General features: G+C 38.4%; 1 long non-coding RNA gene across 2 annotated transcripts in view; it reads right to left on the bottom strand.

Moving 5' to 3' along the window:
- Positions 1 to 20430, bottom strand: part of LOC149747027 (uncharacterized) — a 95875-nt gene extending 75445 nt beyond the window's left edge. The window contains exon 1 of one of the 2 annotated variants that reach the window (XR_016388495.1): positions 19283 to 20430. This is a non-coding gene — a long non-coding RNA (uncharacterized LOC149747027). The remainder of the gene's footprint in view (positions 1 to 19282) is intronic. The other variant, XR_016388494.1, reaches the window with a different exon arrangement.
- Between the last annotated feature and the right edge of the window lie 592 nt (positions 20431 to 21022).

The raw sequence follows: 21022 nt of genomic DNA, 5'->3' as shown, positions 1-21022 counted from the left end.
ACTCGGCAATGTTTAGATGTTAAAAACAAATTATCCAAACTGGCACATTTCTTCTTAAACAGTTCTAAAAGTAATACATACATATTGCAATGAATTTGGAAATACAGAATAAGAACAGGAGAAAGTAAAGGTCGCCCTGACCTGACTCTCTTATTTCTTGAGTTAACCATTGATAAATAATTTTTAAATTTTCTTTGGGTCTTTTTTCTCTATGTGTGTGATATTCAAAACCAAGTTGTGAATATGCTGTATTTATTATTTAACGTTCTTCTCTTCTCACTTGACATTTTAGAAAAAACAATTTTAATTTGTTAGTTCCTGTATTGTTTCCGATTCTCAGCATCATAAAATACTTAATAGTGAAGGTTACCTATGAGCTATTATGTAAAAAATAGTTCAGCATATATAACCTAAATAAATATATTAGAAATTCATATGCTTGAAAGCAGTGATCCCCAACTGTTTTGGAGCTAGGGGCCGGTTTCATGGAAGACAATTTTTCCACCTACAGGGTGAGCGGGGGAGGATAGTTGGTTCAGGCTGTAATGCCAGCGATGGCGAGCCATGGGGAGCAGCAAATGAAACTTCGCTAGCTCGCCCGCCGCCCACCTCCTGCTGGTCGGCCGGGTTCCTAACACAGCCAGGGGGTTGTGGACCCCTGCTTTAAAGGATATCCCTATATTTTTATGTGATTGACCATTTCAAAAGTTTCATAGACAATTCCAATATTTATATTTAATTAAAGACCATGAAACTTTTTTTAGTATTTTTAAATAAAAGATAGTTAAAGATTACTTCATTTAAAAGCGATAACAAATCTCTAGAACACTTCCTTCTGCTTAAGTGAGGCGTTAGATAAAAAATGCACTATAGAAATATAGATTATACTCGAGTTTCAATAAAAATCTGAATAAATACTATAGAATTGTTATCTCCCCTTTATTCTGTTAATAATTGGTAATAGGAATATTATGGAGAATGATTGAAGCTTAATAGTCATATGTCAATTACCAAGATCACATTGGTGTGGTACAATGAATTTGCAAAGGTAGACTATCAAATATATTTTATTGTCAAAGGTGGTCTGCCAACCGGCAAGTCATTTCATAAGTTATGCTCTAAAATATATCATTTACTGATACCCAAGAGACATCTCGGTATGTCATTAATAGTGCAGAAACTCTAAGCCAGGGATATTTTTGTCTTTATAATTAATTTGAGACAGCAGCTAATAAAAACCAGAATAATAACACTAATAACCTTCAAATTCATTTTGACCCTAAGCTATATATAGCAATTTCAACAGAAGTTAGTATATTTACATACTAAATTAAAATTCCTAAACTAGTATTACAATTGATGCAGTGTTTTTATGAAATACTACTTGTATAATATTTCATTAAAATAATAAAATGAGAACAATATAGAAATGTCATAAATATTTGTGTCCTAGAAAGGATTTAGAGGGAATTTCTGGTAGTATAAATTAATACATGATTAATCATATTACTTTTATTTATATAGCATCCAAACATACACATCTGTAATCTTATATGTCTTTACCATCAAAAGAAATATATTCCAGAATTAATTTTAAAAACACTGCTTTGACTGTGCTTATGTTTTCTAGTTGAGAAGTCTGGACTTTAAGCATTTTTAAGTTATAGAACTAATCAGAAAGCAAGAGGAAACCAACAATACAACTGATAGCATTTGTTAATATAAGCCTTTGTGTAAAATTGTTATGAAAGTAAGAATGGAAAAAGAATAGAATTATTAATCAACAAATGGCTATTTAAAAAAATCTAGTTAATAGTATACTACCTGGGTTATTCTCTTACTTGAAAAAATTACAGTATATTAGGTTGTCCTCATTTGGAACTATGTAACTGCCACACTCATGTTTCTAGTTTTACTAGAAGAGTGCATTTTTTTGGTATAAGCGTAAGAAAACAAAAAAAAAAAACTGGAAAGTTCCATAGTGCAGTTTCCTTCCTCCCTCTCTCCAGCAGAAAAAATAAGAAATACTGTAACTAACCAACAGATCTGATGATTCCAAAAGGGACAAGTCTCTATTCTGAGACACCATTCAAGTCAGAACATTCCAAATTAGGATTTTGTGAGACACTGGAAAATTATGGCATGAAAAATCGAAGACTATTTCTAATACACTATAAAATGTATTCCTCAAAGCAAAAGAGCTAATGGAAGGCCAGAGCACTTAATGGATAAAATATAATCAAATGAAACAGAAGTATGTTCCAAGCTGAAAGGCAACAATATCACTATTCTCACATAATTGGATAGTAGTTATAACCCAGTAAGATCAGGTTTAAAAACATCTAAATATATATAAATACACATATGTATAAATCACATATATAGTGCCTGAAGTAAATACATATTCGTATTCATATATTAAAGAATCACTTTGAAATTTTAAAAATATTTTTTTAACTATTGAAAAATAAACAGCTAGTGAAAAACTAAGTTTTCTTTGCAAAAGTTGACTCTGGAAACAAAGATTCTTCAAATGCTTCTCCAAGAACTTCTCTGTTTATTTTAAATATAATCAAAAAAAAAATAAATATAATCAAATATTTGAAAGAGAAGGCAAATGTTCATGAAAACAGACATATATACATGCATATATATGCATATATATATTTACACACATAATTGGCTAAATATAATTAATATATATAATACACATAAAGTACAGATCTTCCTTAACTTACTATGGCATTGCATCCTGATAAACCCAACATCAATTGAAAATATCATAAATTGTAAATGCTTATACTACACCCAATCTACCAACCGTCATAGTTTACCCTAGTCTACCTTAAAGGTGCTCAGAACACTCACATTAGCCTAAAGTTGGGCAAAATCATCAACATAAAGCCTATTTTATAATAGTCTGTTGACTATCTCATTTGTTTTATTGAATACTGTACTGAAAGTGAAAACCAGAACGGTTGTTAAGTGTGTCAGTTGTGATCCAGTCGCTGAGTGGGAGGCGTGGCTTGCTGCTGCTGCCCAGCATCACAAGAGAGCATCATGCTGCTTATCAGTAGTCTGGGAAAAGTATAGTTTCTACTCTAAATTCAAAGTATACTCTGAAAAAATTCAAACTATAGTTTCTACTAAACGAGTATCACTTTCGCACCATGGTAAAGTAGAAAAATCGGTAAGTCGAACCACTGTAATTCGGGGAACGTCTGTATATAAATTTTTGTATAATATACGTGTATGCACATGTATATTTAAAACAGGAATTTAGACTGTTTGCTACATCTCATCTTAGAAGCAGACTATGCCCAAAATCTATGCCTCAAGCCTTTGGTGAATAGCTAATGAATTCAGTATTCAAACAGGGATTAAAAATATTGATTTGGAAATTCAGGACAAACTTACTACTAAAAATGTTTTACACTTTTTACTTAAAAGAACATAGTTAGGTACACATGATTAGACTCTACCAACTGAAATAAATTATTGCCGATTTGGCTAGAGTTGTTGATCACCACAAAATTCTCTCTTGTGGACAACTATGGCTTACATATTAAATGGAAGGCTTTTTAGGCAGTTTTTGTACTTGTTTCCTTAGACCTAAATGGTCCACATAATGATAAAAAGTCAAAAAAAAATGTAAAATTATGTGCTTTTTAAGCCCAACAAAATTGTTATCATACTGAAGCTCGTCTGTATACTAACAGTGCAGTTTTTATAGGCAGGTGTTTCTGGTACTAAAGTTTTCACGTTAATTGAGGCTCTATTTTTGATTTCAGTTTAAAGGTGTTGCTAGTGATTGAATCTACTCAGTACTGCACATTTATGAATAAGACTCTGAATATTAAAATTCTTACATGTACTCTCTAAATTCATTGAGATTCAGTAAAATAGAAAGATATCATATACCAAGAAGATTCCTTTGTATATGGTGTACAATGGAGTAACAGATTAATTTTCCTTTTTGGACAACTTAATGATATTGATTAGCATTAAAAAACTTCAAAAGTTACATATTAAAAAAAAAGATTGGGGTACAAGGAAGATAGTAGTATTCCCTTTAAAGGCTTTTGTTAGAGGAAGTGAATGTTAACAACTCTTTATAAATTAAAGTTGCCCTCTCCCAGGAACTTCAACACTGTATCAGAAAAAAATAAAATTGTCAACTATTGCTTTTAAGAAAGGGAACAATTCCTATTTTCTAGAACATTACCTCTGAAATCAACACCCTAATTCAACAACCTTCATATCATTTCTGATAATGAGTCAGTGAAAAGAGTGATTAGACAAATGGTACAATTCAGAAAGAAAATAAGATGCAGAAAGAAATTCAGAAAGAAAATAAGATGCCAACTGAGTTTTCCCAGGTCATCCAATCAACTCCTTGCAGAGTTAAAAATAGAAGCTAAGACTAATTCCCACAGCTACTGCCAGATCAGAGCCTGACAACTTTGCATTGTGGGAGCTTCAACCTCTCCTGCTACTGGGATTACGTGCATTGAGACATCTTCCTATGAGGTTCAGTCATTTCAAGGTTTGGTTTAAAATGGAGAGGGGTAGGAAAAGGTTCATAATTTTAGGGAAAATCTGTGGTAATGAGATCTCATTGTAAACTGCTCACGAGAATTAGAAAGATGAAAACTGGAAATATTTACTAACCCTTACTATGTCTCAAACACTGCAATAAGTTCCCTTTTATGTTATCTTCTTTCATCTTCGCAACAACCCTGTGATTTCCCTGTTTTAAATATCCAGAAACAATTCACAGTGGTTAAGTAACTTACCCTAAGTCATAGAGATAGAAAACAATAGAGGTAGGATTCAAACTAGGTGAGGTTCAAAGTTCAAATTCACTTCCTGAAAAACATGATTAGAACAGAAATGGTAGCCAAAACTCCCCAAAGTAAATTAAAAAATTAAAAGAAAGAGAGAAAGGAGGCGGGGAGGGCCTAGTGATCTGCATACCTTAAAAATAATGTTTAGAACTTTTTGATTGATCTTAAAAATGACCAAAAGCTACCTGCCTGAGAGCTCTAAGGATAAAATTATTAACAAACTAAACAAAAAACATTGATTTTTATACTCACTCACTTTGAGATCAACCCAATTGCTTTCCTTTCATAACACTGCACTGCCATTTTATTTCATTTTCTAGTATATTTATTAAGAGGTACTTTAAAGACAAGTATTTTGCCTAACAGGTTAATGATTTTTTTTCTTCTAAACGATGACCAAATGCCAATCCTCCTCCCCTTATTCAATAGATTAATTAGTGTCAGATCATTTTAGTGTCATATTTAATTTCTGTGCTGAAATAGTGATTTCACAAACCCTGTGAAGATGTTACACATCCACTCTAACATGCATGCAGGTGGAGAATATTTTCAACTCATGTAGATTTTGCTTTCTCTATGATTGTATTCTTCACAATCAATGAGATAGAAAAAGACAGAGATAAGAGAACTGTTGCCTAATATTTTCTTATTAAAATCTGTATCTTGGGCTTCCCTGGTGGCGCAGTGGTTAAGAATCCGCCTGCCAATGCAGGAGACACGGGTTCGAACTCTGGTCTGGGAAGGTCCCACATGCCGCAAAGCAACTAAGCCCATGCGCCGCAACTACTGAGCCTGCACTCCGGAGCCCGCGAGCCACAACTACTGAGCCTGTGCGCCGCAACTACTGAAGCCGGTGTGCCCTAGAGCCCGTGCTCTGCAACAAGAGAAGACACCGCAATGAGAAGCCTGCGCGCCACAACGAAGAGTAGCCCCCGCTCCCCACAACTAGACAAAGTCCATGCACAGCAACGAAGAAACAACGCCGCCAGAAATAAATAAATAAATAACTTAAAAAAATAAATAAAATCTGTATCTTGCATTTTCAATTTTCTAAAAGTTCAAATCCATTGTGGTTGAAAAAATAAGAGTAATATCATATGTTTTCTTGTCCTGGGTAAATGGACTGTGCTTGGTTGAGTGTCTTGTTTTTTGCTTTTTAGTGCCAAAATTTCTCTTTTATTATTTTTATATCTACTAGTACTTATTTGAATTCTACTCACTGTTGTTGTTGTTTTTCATCTTTATTGGAATACAATTGCTTTACAATGGTGTGTTAGTTTCTGCTTTATAACAAAGTGAATCAGTTATACATATATATATGTACCCACATCTCTTCCCTCTTGCGTCTCCCTCCCTCCCACCCTCCCTATCCCACCCCTCTAGGTGGTCACAAAGCACAGAGCTGATCTCCCAGTGCTATGCGGCTGCTCCCCACTAGCTATCTATTTTGCGTTTGGTAGTGTATACATGTCCATGCCACTCTCTCACTTTGTCACAGCTTACCCTTCCCCCTCCCCATATCCTCAAGTCCATTCTCAGGTAGGTCTGTGTCTTTATTCCCGTCTTACCCCTAGGTTCTTCATGACATTTTCTTTTTTTCTTAGATTCCATGTATATGTGTTAGCATACGGTATTTGTCTTTCTCTTTCTGACTTACTGGTTGAGTGTCTTGAACTGCTCAAACTTTAAGGTCCATCACCTCTAATTTCCACCTTACCAAAACCTCAGACAAGAAACAGGAGAAAGGGTAGTGCCATCCGTAATTCATTCCCATCACACCTACAAAAATAATCACAACGAACTTGTGTAGAATACCAATTCTTTTGTATTAGGAAGGCAGTTTTCAAAAGTAAATGATATTGGTTCATTTGGTTGTTTAATAAATATCTTGCAAATGCCTATAATAAAGCCAAATACCAAACTGACCATTTAAGTTGCAGAGATTTTTACGTTCTTGATGTTTTACTGTTTTAAAGTAACAGTTTACATTTGAGTGCTTACCATAATATATGATACCAATAAGCTCCCTAGAAATCTAAACATTTATAAAATACACCAAATGCTACTGTCTCATGCCTTGCTTTGCAATCCTGGATTGCTTTCTAATATGGAGATGATGTAAGAAATATAATCTAGATATCTCTTCTACAGGATCACCAGCCATGTCTCAACTAACTTGTATCAGTGGAGACTCTCAGGACATACATATTTATTTATTATAAAACTCTTCGGTACTGATCATTAGGTAATTCTGGTAAATGTTGGCGCGTAATAATAGTTAAGAATGTCAACCCCACCTCATTTCAGCTTGATACGCTGCAGGAAAGCACAAATTAGATGAAAGCAATTTCCCCAAGAACAACTCACTTCCTTGAGATGAGAGATAAACTTGGATGAACAATGATTTGTCACAATTTATTTTTGAGGGTAGTGGTTTAAAAAAAGTGCTAATGTAATCTTTTCAGAATGAATCCTTTTAAAAATGCATTAATTCTCCAGTGAATATAGCTTATAATTAAAAACCTATACATATAATTTTACTTTCCTAAATTTTTACATATGACCATATATAACAAATAATGAAATCTTAAAATCTTCGTAATCTTTAAAATTTGATGGCCTTTAAAGCTGAATTTGCATTTGCTGAGTCTGACAGATTATTCTTAGTGACTCTATTGGGTACCACCAATTCAGATTCAACATTATTTCTGCAAGTCTCAGAAGCATTAAGTTTTGTGAATGGATAGAGGGTATTAGCATCCTGGTTGTCTTTCACTACATTGAGATTACCAGAGAACCTGAATGTGAAAGATCATGGAGAGGAGTGTAAGAAATGGCACTAAAGGTATCACTGACTTCTCTCTATTTACTCAGATTCTGCAGTATACAACAGAAGGAACAAAGCAGGTTGTGTTGCCGCTACTGTTGCAATGACCAAGGATCCTCAGTCTCATAGCCATTGCAGTCCATTGTTTAAGATGTGAGCTTGTTGTTGCTTATTCAGGCAAAAGTCAGAATGCTTATTTGTTTTATGTCTGTTTTTTAATGAGGGTTTGATTAGACAGCAATAAAGACAAAAGAAAATAGAAGAAATGTTTATTAATAGGTCCCTCCATCCCTATCAACCAAAGAAAAGGCATACCTTAAAATATTGTTGTGAAATGTCTAGGGTGTGTCTGTCTGTGTTCTTGCAACCCTTCACCTTTAAGTAGCTTTTCAAAAATATGTTATAAACATGTTGCTTCACCCTTGCCCTTTTAGCCTGTTAATGTCTAATTTAAGTAAAGCAGGATGCAATCCCCAGCAAGTTATCTCTTTCTCCTTTTTTGGACCATGCAAATCAAAGCGGTCTTCTTCTAAGGAGGGTAGTGAAAACTTTTGCCAATTGTGTTCACACTTCAGCTATTCCAACATTCTTTAGTTTAGCTGAAATGAGACATTCTCATCTTTGGGCTTTAATTATTCTGTTTCAAAATAAATTTTAAAAGATACTCTAAAGAGAAACTAAGAAAAATAAAATAAAATAAAATATTTACCATAATGCAGGTACGTAAATATTAACTAAAAATAGTTTTAGATTAAAAATTAATCTTTTTTGTTCTAAAAATTAATCTAATTAAATTTAAGATTAGGCTGGATAGAAATGATCCATTGCTGAAGCTTAAAAAAAAAACTAGCTACAAATGTTACTAGTTTTCCACACTGTTGTTACAAGACTTGACTGACATCCGTGATGTATTCTGTAATATTTTTGAAATGATGAAATGTGTGATCCAGACACTTGAAATATTTCAATACTTCTGTATAGGAATTTTCTTCCATGAACTAGAAATGAAAAAGTGAGAATGTTTCCTTGCTCAAATCACATTAAATGGATTCCCTTATATTACTTGCATTCATTTTTAAGATAGTCATAAATGGTTACATAAAATACAGGAATACTATCTGTTGAAGAAGTTTATGGTTTTTATAGTCAATGTATGTATTCCAATTATAAATGTTTCTGCATAATCTCTGACCCAACCATACCATGCCATGCCACTCCAAGAATTCTTCCATCTAAAAGTAAAAGCTCCAGCACATAAAGACATGAACCTCTATGTCCATTACCACATTTCTTGAAATAACTGTTTGGAACTTAATAAATGTTTATCAATGGGTTTTGACTGAATGAAATTATGGCTCACTCATAGTACACATAACTGGGCATCTACTAAAGGTAATATGGTAGTGATATATGCTAGATATCATTAATATAATAGAAACACAATGTACTAAAAGTGTTTTGCAACTAAAAATCACTATACATTGTGTGGCTTTACAAAGGAATGAAATGCTGACACATGCTATAACATGGATGGACTTTGAAAACATTATGTTAAGTGAAAGAAGCCAGACACAAAAGGACAAATATTGTATGATCCCACTTATATGAGGTAGCTAGAATAGGCAAATTATAAACCCAGAAAATAGAACAGAGTGAACCGGAGGCTAAGGGGAGGGGAGAAATAAGGGCTTATTGTTTAGTGAGTACAGTTTCTGCTTGGGATAATAAGAAAGGTCTTAACATGGATAATGGCAATGGTTGCTCAGCATTGTGAATGGACTTAATACCAATAAATGATACACTTAAAATGGATAAAATGGTAAATTTTATGTTATGGGACATTTTACCAAAATAAAAATAAACTATAACATAAAGTAAAAATTTACCTCTTACTAGGCGTATTATGAAGCTTGCATAAAATTGCACTTATTTTAGGAGCTTATATGGTTATTATCATATTTGGGGACATGTAAAGACATCAACAGCTTAAGTAGTCCTCTTGAGTTCTTTCTCTCCATCTTTCCAACCCGGTGTTTTCTAGATTCATGGTTTTGTCACGCCTCTCTTTGAATACTAGCATCAGTAGGAACGCTAGCTAGTGCTGGTTTCCTTAAGTATCAGCTAAAAATTTTAATGTATTTTTATGCTGGTAATTGTTTTAGAGCCTGGGAGGGATGTCATTGTTTTCTTAACTTGGCAAAAGCAAATATATTACTGTAGACAGCATTACTAGAAAGAAACAGTAACTTTGAAGTAGACATATGTCCATCCTAAGAAAACTGAATATATTTCACGCTAGACCACACCACTCAACTGCTGGCAACGTTCTTCTACATACTTGGCAGTATAGTACTCTGAGTCTGAGAACTGTTTCTTTTTTGTAAAAATGGTTTTGATTGGAAAACCCTGAATAAATCATTTGGAATGTGTAACGTTTAGAGCTCCTTCTGGGATTCCTTTTCCATGAATCAAGGTTCTTTGATTCACTATTCTCCTTGGCACTTGCTTCCTAGTCATCTCAGCAGCCTTTGTGCCAGTGCTAATGAACAGCTCCCATTTTAGGTCCTAAAGCAGGGAGAACAATAAAAGGAGAACCTCATTTCAAGTACCAGAAATGTCTGGGCTATAAAGGACACACATATTGTCAAAGTAAGCCCAGAGTGGGGTGACATCACCAAGGTCATTCCTGGCTCCACACCCCCCCCACGGAGGAACAACGAACAATTATTTGGAAACAGGACACTATTTGAGAGGATCCTAGAACATGGAGGTGAGGCTGAAGCACCCCCGTGCACCACAGAGACCAAGACAGACTGCATTAGAAGGGTGAGAGAAGGAGCTATGCGTTGACCACGTTACCCCTCCCCCAGGCCAGTGGAGCACCAGGGGTGAGGTCTCCCCTGAACCTCTGGTTCCTCCAGTAGGAGAAGAGAACTGGGGGACAGCAAGCACTACCACTAGCATTGGGGTTGCTTTGTGGGAGCCACTGCTCTAATCTGCTCCACTGGGATTGCAGGGAAACCTGCAGGGTTTGACCACTAAAAGTTGGACTGTGATGAAGGGGCAAGGGGCATGCAACAGCCAGCACATGGATTGTGACAGATGGAATTCATACCCGCAGTGCCCAAGTAGTGATCATAACTGGCATCTTTGCTTATCTACAGAGCCAGGTTGGCGGGGCACTACAACCAGGGAACTCAGCAGGGTACATATCCACCTGATACGTATCTGGCCCTTGAGCCTGGTTTGCCCACACCCAGGGAAAGAGCAGAGTCACAGCCCACCCATTGTGGAGAGTGTCTTCTGGCCATCTGACCAAAAGGGCTGGCAATAAATCCTGGAAGCTATTTGGCCCAGTCGTGCTCCAGCCGCTCCAGCCAAGTGGCAGGCAGCCAGAGCTCATCACTGGCTCTGGTACAAAGCAGAGCCAGTACCAGGTGTGGAGGGATCCTGTATCGTGCACAGGCAGGGAGATTAATTCATATCCAAGGCTGAGAGTAGCTCCCAGATCCTCCCAACTGGGGAGCCTCTTTGAGAAATTAAGAGTAGCCTGCAGTGGCCCCTCCTCATCCCACCCAGGCAAAGGAACTGGGACTAGCCCCATCCCATCTGCTGTGGATGTACTGTGGCCCATCTGACTAGAAGGATTGGTGACAACTCCTAGAAACCGTGCGGCCCAGCAGTGCTCAAGCCTAGAGAACGGTAGGCAGAGCTGATAGTCTGCAAAGCAAAGCCAGTGGCCTTGTTCAGCCACAGAACGTGGGGTGTGGATCAGCTTGAGTTAAGACAACAAAGAGCTTTACTGGCTTTAGAGAGCTGCTTCTTCTGCTGCACCCAGGCAGGAAATCTAATTCATAGCCCTACTCATCACTGAATACAGCCTTCAGCATGTCCAACTGGGGAACCTAAGCAGAGAGCATGGGAAGCTGTACAGCCCATTAAACAGCCCTAGATACAGTGGCACTTGAACAGACAGCACAGCCTGTGGCCTCCCCCATCTGCAGGGCAAAACCAGTGCCCTGACCTGACCAGGGAATTAAGTGCACACTCTGGCCTGATTTGGGTTCCCAAACAATGAACTATACAGGCTCTGGGTCCTGTCCAGAGCCAGGTCCTATACAGGCTCTGATTCTCTGCCACGAAACTAATTCCTAGCCCCATCTACTACTACTACCGAATATAATACCCAGTAAAGTCTGGAGGAAGACCCCAATTACTCAAATATGCAGATACCAATGTAAGGAATCAAGGATCACAAAAATTAGGCAAATATGACACCACCAAAGGAAAGTCATAAAACTCCAATACCTGACCTTAAAAAAATGAAGATCTATGAACTATCAAAGAATTCAGAATAATCCTCCTAAGGAAGTTTAGTGAACTACAAGAAAGCACAGACAACTAAGTGAAATTAGGAAAACAATGCATGAACAAGACAAGAAGTTTGACAAGGAAATAGCAACATCAAAAAAACAGGAACAGTAGATATTAAAAATACAATAACTGAACTGAAGAATTCAATAGAAAGTTTCAAAGGTGCATTCGACGATGCAGAAGAAAGAATCAGCAAACTGGAGGTAAGGACATTAGAAATTACCCAGTGAAAGGAACAAAAAGGAAAAGAATAAAAAGAGTGAAGAAAGCCTATGGAAATTATGGGACACAAGAAACTAAACAATGTTCATGTTATGGGAATTCCAGAAGAAGAAAAGAGAGGGAGAAAGGGGGAAAAAGTATATTTAAAGCAATAATGGGTGAAACCTTCCCAAACCTAGGATGAGAAATGGACATTCAGATCCATGAAGCCCAATCAAGCCCAAATAGGTTGAACTCAAATAGGGCTACACTGAGACACATTGAAATTAAATCGTCAAAAGTTAAAAACAAAGAAAGAATTTTAAGACCAGCAAGAGAAAAGAGAGAAGTTACATACAAGTGTACCCTGGGATGGTTGGATACTCACATGTAAAAGAATGAAATTGGACCAATATCTTATACCACTCACAAAACTAACTTGAATTGGATTAAAGACTCAAATGTAAGACCTGAAACTATGCAACTGCCAGAAGAAAACATAGGGATAAAGCTCATTACATGGGTTTGGTAATGACTTTTTGGATATGACACTGAAAACACAAACGACAAAATAAAAAATAAACAAATGGAACTACATCAAACTAAAAAGCTTCTGCACAGCAAAGAAAAGCAAAACCAAAATCAACAAAGTGATTGAAAAGACAACCTATAGGGCTTCCCTGGTGGCGCAGCGGTTGGGAGTCCGCCTGCCGATGCAGGGGACACGGGTTCGTGCCCCGGTCGGGGAAGATCCCACATGCCGCAGAGCGGCTGGGCCCGTGAGCCATGGCCGCTGAGCCTGCGCGTCCGGAGCCTGTGCTCCGCAACTGGAGAGGCCACAGCGGTGAGAGGCCCGCGTACCACAAAAAAAAAAAAAAAAAAAAGACAACCTATAGAATGGGAAAAAAATATTTGTAAACCATATATCTGATAAGGGTTAATATCCACAATAAATTAAATATTCAAACAAATCAATAGCAAAAAAAAAAATACCCAATTAAAAAATGAGCAAAGGACCTGAATAGACATTTCTCCAAAGAAGACACACAGAAAGTCAACAGGTACATGAAAAGATGCTCATTACCACTAGTCATTAGGGAATGAAACCACACTGAGATATTACCTCACACCTGTTAGAACAGTCATCCTCAAAAAGTCAATAGATAACAAATGCTCGTGAGGATGTGGAGAAAAGGGAACCCTTGTGCTGTTGGTGGGATTGTAAATTGGTAAACCCAGTATGGAAATCAGTATGGAGGATCCTCAAAAATTAATACTAGAACTACATATATCTAGCAACTCCACTTCTGGGAATATATCCAAAGAAAATGAAAACACTAACTCAAAAAATATCTGCACCCCCGTGTTCATAGCAGCATTATTTATAATAGCCAACACGTGGAAACAACCTAAGTGCCCACTGATGGACAAATGGGTAAAGAGATTGTTTTGTATATTTATAGATATATACATATCATATGTACATACACACACACACACTGAAATATTATTCATCTATAAGAAAACAAAGAAATGCTACCATTTGAGACAACAGAAATGGACCTTGAAGGCTTTATGCTAAGTTCAATAAGCCGGAGAAAGAAAGACAAACACTATATGATCTCACTTATATGTGGAACCTAAAAAAAAAGAAAACAATCATAGAAAAAGAGATCAGACCTGTGGTTACAGGAGACAGAGGGTCAGGGGAGGGGAAATTGGAGGAAGATGGTCAAAGGTACAAGCTTCCAATTGTAAGATAAATACATACTATGGACATAAGGCACAACACGATGACTACAGCTAAGACTGACGTGTGATATATAGAAAAATCGTTAAGAATACAGTCTAAGCATTCTCTTCACAAAAAAGTATTATTTGATCTCATTTATATAAATTTCTATGTTTGTGTGAGAGAGAAGGACAGAATACAAAAATGCAAAAAGAAAAGTTGTCAAGTACGAAGCTGCTTAGGTTTATATCTCAATCTATAACAGATAACAATTTGTTTAATTTTAATAGGTACAAAAATAAATATTAAGCATAGAACAAGCAAAAAGAAAAACTGAGCCCAGCGCAGATGTCCTTAAAGCATTTGCAAAGGAGGCCTTTATTAGGTCTGTAAACACCTGCAATTACAGGCAAAATTCTATGTGTGTGTGTTTTGTATGTACTAGGGGAGTGGATGCATAGCCTTTATTGAATTATTCAAGGGGATGTTAAGACCCAAAAGTTTAAAAAGCGCTGGAAAGCCTGATCACAAAACAATTTTAAACTACTCTGATTATGTTTTTATAGTTTTCCTTCACTCGTTAACACTTCAAAGAACAGCATGTTAATGTGGAAAGAATCTCTGCCATTTAGGTAAGATCTCTGAGTCTCAGTGTAAACTTAGCATATAGTAGAAGGATGAAATTATATACCATAGATGAAAGTACCTAGCAGAGTGCTTTAAAACTAGTACTTATTTATGCAAGACATCTTCCCCTGCTTACTTGTTTTCAGTAGAATGAAAGCATACTGAAAGCTGGTACAATGTCTTCTTTAACGTTTTGTTTTGTAACGCTTACTGTGCTGTTTGATGCGGATGAGCCAATATCCACTTAGGGGCATGTAAGCTCACAATAACTTTTGTTGAATATAACTGTTTGAATGTACTTTCACTATATTATTATATAGGGATTTTAAACTAAAACGCACTTGCACACATTATTTAGAGCCTAACTTGGATATTAGAGTAGGTGGATATACACCCCCGGAAAATAATAGCTAATTTCTTCACTAAAATCCAATTGCTGAACAACTACTTTGAATATACATAGCTAGGCACTGTATTATGAGTTGCAGGTAATAAAAACTTGTTAGTCAAAGACTCTGCTCTCTAGGGTTATTTTAGAACAGCAAACCACGTTCAAACTAAAGGATAGACCAAAATAGAAAGTGCCATAGGAATTTAGACAAGGGAGAAACACATCTGAAATGAGAAAGAAGGTGGGTATGGGGAAGGGTTCATGGAAGAGGCAGTGTATGATGTGAGCAAGGTTTCACCGTGTAGCAGGGTGAGTGAAAGGAACAAATGAAGACATATAGTCGTGATATCATGAGGCACAAACTACAAATAAATATCACTTGTTCTAGGCTGGTCTTGAGGTAATTTAAGGGGATTAGTGAGAAACTAGATGAAGAGATATCTCTTTATATATTACTTATTATAATACTTTTGAACACAAGTATTTAATTTAAAAAAAAAGAACAATATAGGGATAGGAGATTAGGAGGTACAAACTATTATTATAAAATGAGCTATAAGGATATATTGCATAGCACAGAAAATATAGCCAATATTTTATAATAACTATAAATGGAGTATAACCTTTAAAAATTGTGAGTCACTATATTTTACACCTGTAACTTATATAATATTACACATCAACTATACTTCAATTAAAAATGCTATTTTAGTGAATAAAACACTAAGCAGTAAAATTTTTAAAAAAGAACTTAGAAGAGAACTTAAAAATAAAGACATAAAACACAGGTTGAGGGCTTCCCTGGTGGCGCAGTGGTTGGGGGTCCGCCTGCCGATGCAGGGGGCGCGGGTTCGTGCCCCGCTCCGGGGGGATCCCACGTGCCGTGGAGCGGCTGGGCCCATGAGCCCTGGCCGCTGGGCCTGCGCGTCTGGGGCCTGTGCTCCGTCCGCGGCGGGAGGGGCTGCAGCAGTGAGAAGCTCACGTGCCGCAAAAAAAAAAAAAAAAACAGTTTGAAACAGCGCAGAAATCTGGCAATTAAGAGGCCATTGAGAACTTTCAAAATAGCACTTTTTCTACCCATTCTCAGTGGAGGCAAAGCCTTATTAATCCTACTATTTCTTTTGCTGTTTTTCAAAATCTCAGGATAAGCCTATTTCAATTGTAGCGAATGGCAGTAAGGCAGCACCAGAAAATGCCTTTTGTAAGGAGAGGGCAACTTTGAATCCTAAATCGGTACTCAAGTCTTAAATTACTGATAACACTGACCACCCACCAGACTAAATGTTGTTTTTGACGTGATTGGAAAGCAACAGATTGATTGCAATTCTGTCTTGTGAAATCGACAAAAAAGGTCCTACAGTTCATTTAGCATGTAATAGCGTACATCCTTCTATTTGGTATTACTCCTCCTTAACACGGGGCAAGTAATTTTTCCTTTCTCTGGGAAACGTTTTGAAAAAAGGAAATAGAGTCATAAATCAGTTTCGGTTAGGAAATCAACTATGTCTACCTAGGGCTTTGAATTTAGAAACTTTCCTCAGAAACTGTTTAAATATAAGGAAGTCCAAATTCAGAAACACCTTAAATTTAATTATCTTAGTTGCACTAAAATAACAAATTATATTTTCTATCTTGTTTTCTTTCTTCCCCAGAAGGTTTCTCCAACCCTAATCCATAACTTAGTGCATCCATCTCACCTATAAAATCACTGGCAGGTATGATGCCAGCTTTGGCGGCTCCAGTCCCTTAATCCTGCCCCATTTCTTGCCAAAGAATTCCGTTTCTTCAGAAACCAACTAACAGACATTTCAGTTTCTAACCATCATTAGCATATTTTCATGTACTAATACTCAACATAAAAACACCTCTTAAAATTACAGAAATTTTTACTGTACTTAAGATCAATTGCACTAACCTGTATTTCATAAACCTTGGGCTACTTTCTTAAAAATGAATTATTATTTTAATATGTTTTTCACTTATGATTCAGAATAATTATTCATATAATTAAATATTTTACAATTAGGTAAGAAAGGTGGAAAACAGTCTTGCTATTCTTGTTCTTTGTTCTCTCTTCTAGTTGGTGTGCCTGAGTCAAAATTTTAGAATATTGAAAATTTAATATTTCAAACCCAAACCACATTTAAAGATAATAATAACAACCAGCCAAAAAAATTTCGGTCCAGAGGTTTGCATGGTCCGGGGAACAGTTCTTTGAGTGGGCCATTTGGAGTGGGATTTGCCCACCCCCCTCCACTCCTTCTGCCTCATATACTGAAGATAGAGACAAAGAAACCAACTCAAATCTTTCCAAAGTGTATTTATAAATAGAGAACTTGTAACCAGAAAAACAATAATGATATGTAACAGAAGTAACATGATTTTTCAGAACCAGTATCTTGTCCTAAAAGCAACATTTAAAAAAGAAGGTAAGGGGCTTCCCTGGTGGCGCAGTGGTTGAGAATCTGCCTGCTAATGCAGGGGACACAGGTTCGAGTCCTGGTCTGGGAGGACCCCACATGCCGCGGAGCGACTAGGCCCGTGAGCCACAACTACTGAGCCTGCGCGTCTGGAGCCTGTGCTCCGCAACAAGAGAGGCCGCCACAGGGAGAGGCCCGCGCACTGCGATGAAGAGTGGCCCCCACTTGCCACAACTAGAGAAAGCCCTCGCACAGAAATGAAGACCCAACACAGCCTTAAATAAGTAAGTAAATAAATAAATAAATAAATAAAAAGAAGGTAAGAAGGTTAGCTATAAACCCTGGCCCTCTTTTTCATTGATCTCCTATTTTAATTTGTTAAAATAAAATCCATGGCCTTTTGAGTCAAACTGTATCTTTAATTTCAGATTTAAAGATAACAAATCTCTTTTTAAATGGAATATTGGCACACAGACACCACACAGTCTGGCTTATTGCAACTGTTCTCTGTTGGTGAAGTGGCACATTTGCTATCCCCACCATAGCAATCTTCACCATTACACAGAATAGCATTCAATTGTACATCCCTAGGTGGGCAACAAGAATGGGCACTTGAGCTCAGCGGCAAGGTGTTTGTGGGGAAATCCTAGGTCAGAACCCCTAAAAGGGGAGACTAACATGAGGATGCCCAAATAACCTGAGGTTTACCTTGGCCACCTCCCCTGGCTTTCTGACTGTCTGTGGGAAAAGCCTCTCTGGAAACCCTTTTGAGGTTATTGGGGGAATCCTAGGACAAACACACTGCTTGCTTTTGCAGGAGGACTTGCCCCATACCCTACCCAGCTAGGTGTCTCACAACCTAGCTGGACTAAAAAAGCTTCAAGAAAAACGGGATAGACGGACATTTGCATTTCTACTTCCACCTATTCTGATGCACATGGAGCAAAATATGTAGGTATAGCCCTCTTTCTCACACCCCAACAGATTCTGCTGTCCTCCAAACCCATCTGGTAGCTGCACTGACTACAATGAAGGGAGTTATCGGAAACCATGTTGGTACTGGGCTTAAAGGAGTTTTCATGCCATGCATTTTGGGGAAGGACACAGATAATAGTCCAAACGTGGTATAAGGCAATGCCCATTCTGGGTCCTTGAAAAATCAGTCACGGAACAGAGGTGGTGGACAGGAGCTGACAAGAGCCGGCTTGTTAATGGGCACAGCATCCCCGGAGCAGGGTGTGGGGGGGAAATCAATGAAATGATTGACAAGAGAAGATGGTAAATGAACGGGGAAGTGGGGACAAGCGCTGCTCAACCCAAGCTGAACTCCAGCAGGTAAGTTTCTCCTCTAATTTGAGATTCTTTCTAAAGGTTCAGTATTGAAGTGGGTGTTTGACGTTGAAATGTGCAGACCCATTCTGATAACTGGAAAGGGAGAAGACTGAGGAAGGCCAAAGGAGAGGGAAGATTTCCGATTACTTCTCCAGGCTGCTGACAAGAACCTGCTGCTCGCAAACCAGAAATTAACCAAGCGAAGGTGGAAGGTAGCAACGTAGAAGTGCAACTCAAATTATTTTACATTCTGAATCCTCTTCAATATCTAAGCGAGTGTGGCATAGCAATGGTTGATTATCTTAAGATTACAGAGGCTGACCGCCTTCTTTCTCTGCCCAGTAACACCGCTCCTCCAATAATCTCAAGCACTTGGCTCATTAACATTCAATTCCAGTTGTTGCTCCTTTTCCCATTGCAGAAGGCGGCAGGGATATTCCCCGTCTTCCCTCTGTATTACAAACCCCATTACTAACCAAGCAGAAAGCATCGCGCAGTGTGGCCGACGCTAATAATAGCCGGGCTGCTTACCTTCTCCGGAGGGATCGAATCAGCGCATGTCCCCGGCGCCGGCTGCCCCGGGGCCGCAGTGCCGCCGCGCCGGGTCTGTGCGTGGTCAGCTCGGCCGGCCGCCACCACACCTGCAAGCTGCAGCAGCTGCTTCCGTCGCCGAGCTCCGGCCGCAAGAAGTCATCCCCCGCGCCGGGCCGGATCGCCACATGCCGCGCCAGCCGCGGGGGGAGAGGGAGCTCTACCGGCTGCGGGGACCGGCTCCTGGAAACTGCGCTCAACGATCGCTACCCTTCCCGGTTTTAGGGTTATTTTCTAGGAATGCTTTTACAGAAGAAGCGTCGCCGGCTGGTGGACCGAGAGAGAAGAGCCAGAGTGACTTTCTCTGCAGAGCTCCTTTCCTCTGAGCGCTCCCCTGTCACTCCCGGGGCATGGACAGCTCCATTCCGCTGTTTGGGTTTTCCACCCTCTTCATCTTCCTTATCTGTGCTGTTCATTTCGCTGAATTTGAGAGTGGGATTAGCTTTTAAGATATCATTCAAACACTCCGAAAATATTTTAAATTGGCGACTAGTTTTTCTAAGCCCCTTGTAGCAAGCTCCACTTTCCCGCAACACACACACACACACACACACACATACACACACACACACAGTTACTCGCACGTACACACCCAGCCAAACCACTCACAATGATGAAAGCTGGGACCTCTCGCCCTCTTGCCTACGTAATGGAACAGGAAACTCCCAAAGGAGTGGGGAAGTAGGACCGGCTAGCGAAAGCACTCGAGGAAAGAGAGAGGGGTCGCCCCAAGATTTTGTTGCTGTTTAGTGGTGTCCTTAGTGGACAGCTCTAACCCTAACCCAACTCTAACCTCTAACCTCCTGGCCTCGCCCCAGGTGGAATGGCTGGTCTCATGACAGCTGTAACATTTGGAAACCAAGAAGCTGAAGCCACATTAACAGATGGCTGCATCTCTTTCTTTCCCGAAGGATATATCAGAATTGGCTTTAAGAATAATATTAGCGTGTACGTATATAATAAGCCCTTTCCTTCTCTCTTTAAATTGGCACCAGCTATTAACAGGTTTCTCTCTCTCTCTCTCATCTTCCTCCCTTCCTCCTTCCCTCCCTCCCTCCTTCCCTCCCTCCCTCTCCTAAGCTGACCAGATCATCAGTTTCCGGACTTGAGGGGGAAAAATGGCCAAGGATGTGCTCTCTTTACAGCTGAACCAGGGTTTATTTTCCCAGTGTTGAGCCATTCCCAAGTAGAGAGGCTCTTTAACACTAAGGTTCTCTGTGAGTGAACTTCTCACATTCAGCTTGCTTTTGGAATTGCCCATCACTAGGTCCAGGCCAGTTTTATCCTTGGATTTGTCCAGCAACCTAAACAGTATAATTGCACAAGGCCAAGGCAGTACTTTTAACCTAGGAAGAGTTCCCAACTCTCTGTTTAGCAGTTCCAAAATTAGGAGGTAGTGTAGCAAACAGTTTCAGTGTACTGCAAGTGAAAAGTAGAATGGTTGTATGGTACAGAATGTTTTTAAGTGCATTGGTTGTTTACCCTTGTGATCCTCTCGCTGACTGACAGCTGCGGTTCCCTGTGGCAGCCCAGCATTAGAAGAAGAATATCATATTGCATGATAGCTGAGAAAAGATCAAAATTCAAAATTCGAATTCCGGTTTCTAATGAATGTGTATTGCTTTTGTACCACAGTAGTCAAAAAATTTTAAGTTGAATCATCGTTAAATCTGGGGGTGT

Source organism: Delphinapterus leucas, chromosome 17 (assembly GCF_059928025.1).
Source record: "Delphinapterus leucas isolate spDelLeu-1000000601 "Yukka" chromosome 17, BTC_Dleu_Yukka2, whole genome shotgun sequence".
Lineage (NCBI taxonomy): Eukaryota > Metazoa > Chordata > Mammalia > Artiodactyla > Monodontidae > Delphinapterus > Delphinapterus leucas.
Note: the sequence above shows the minus strand (reverse complement) of the source record. Positions and strands in the feature narration are given on the sequence as shown.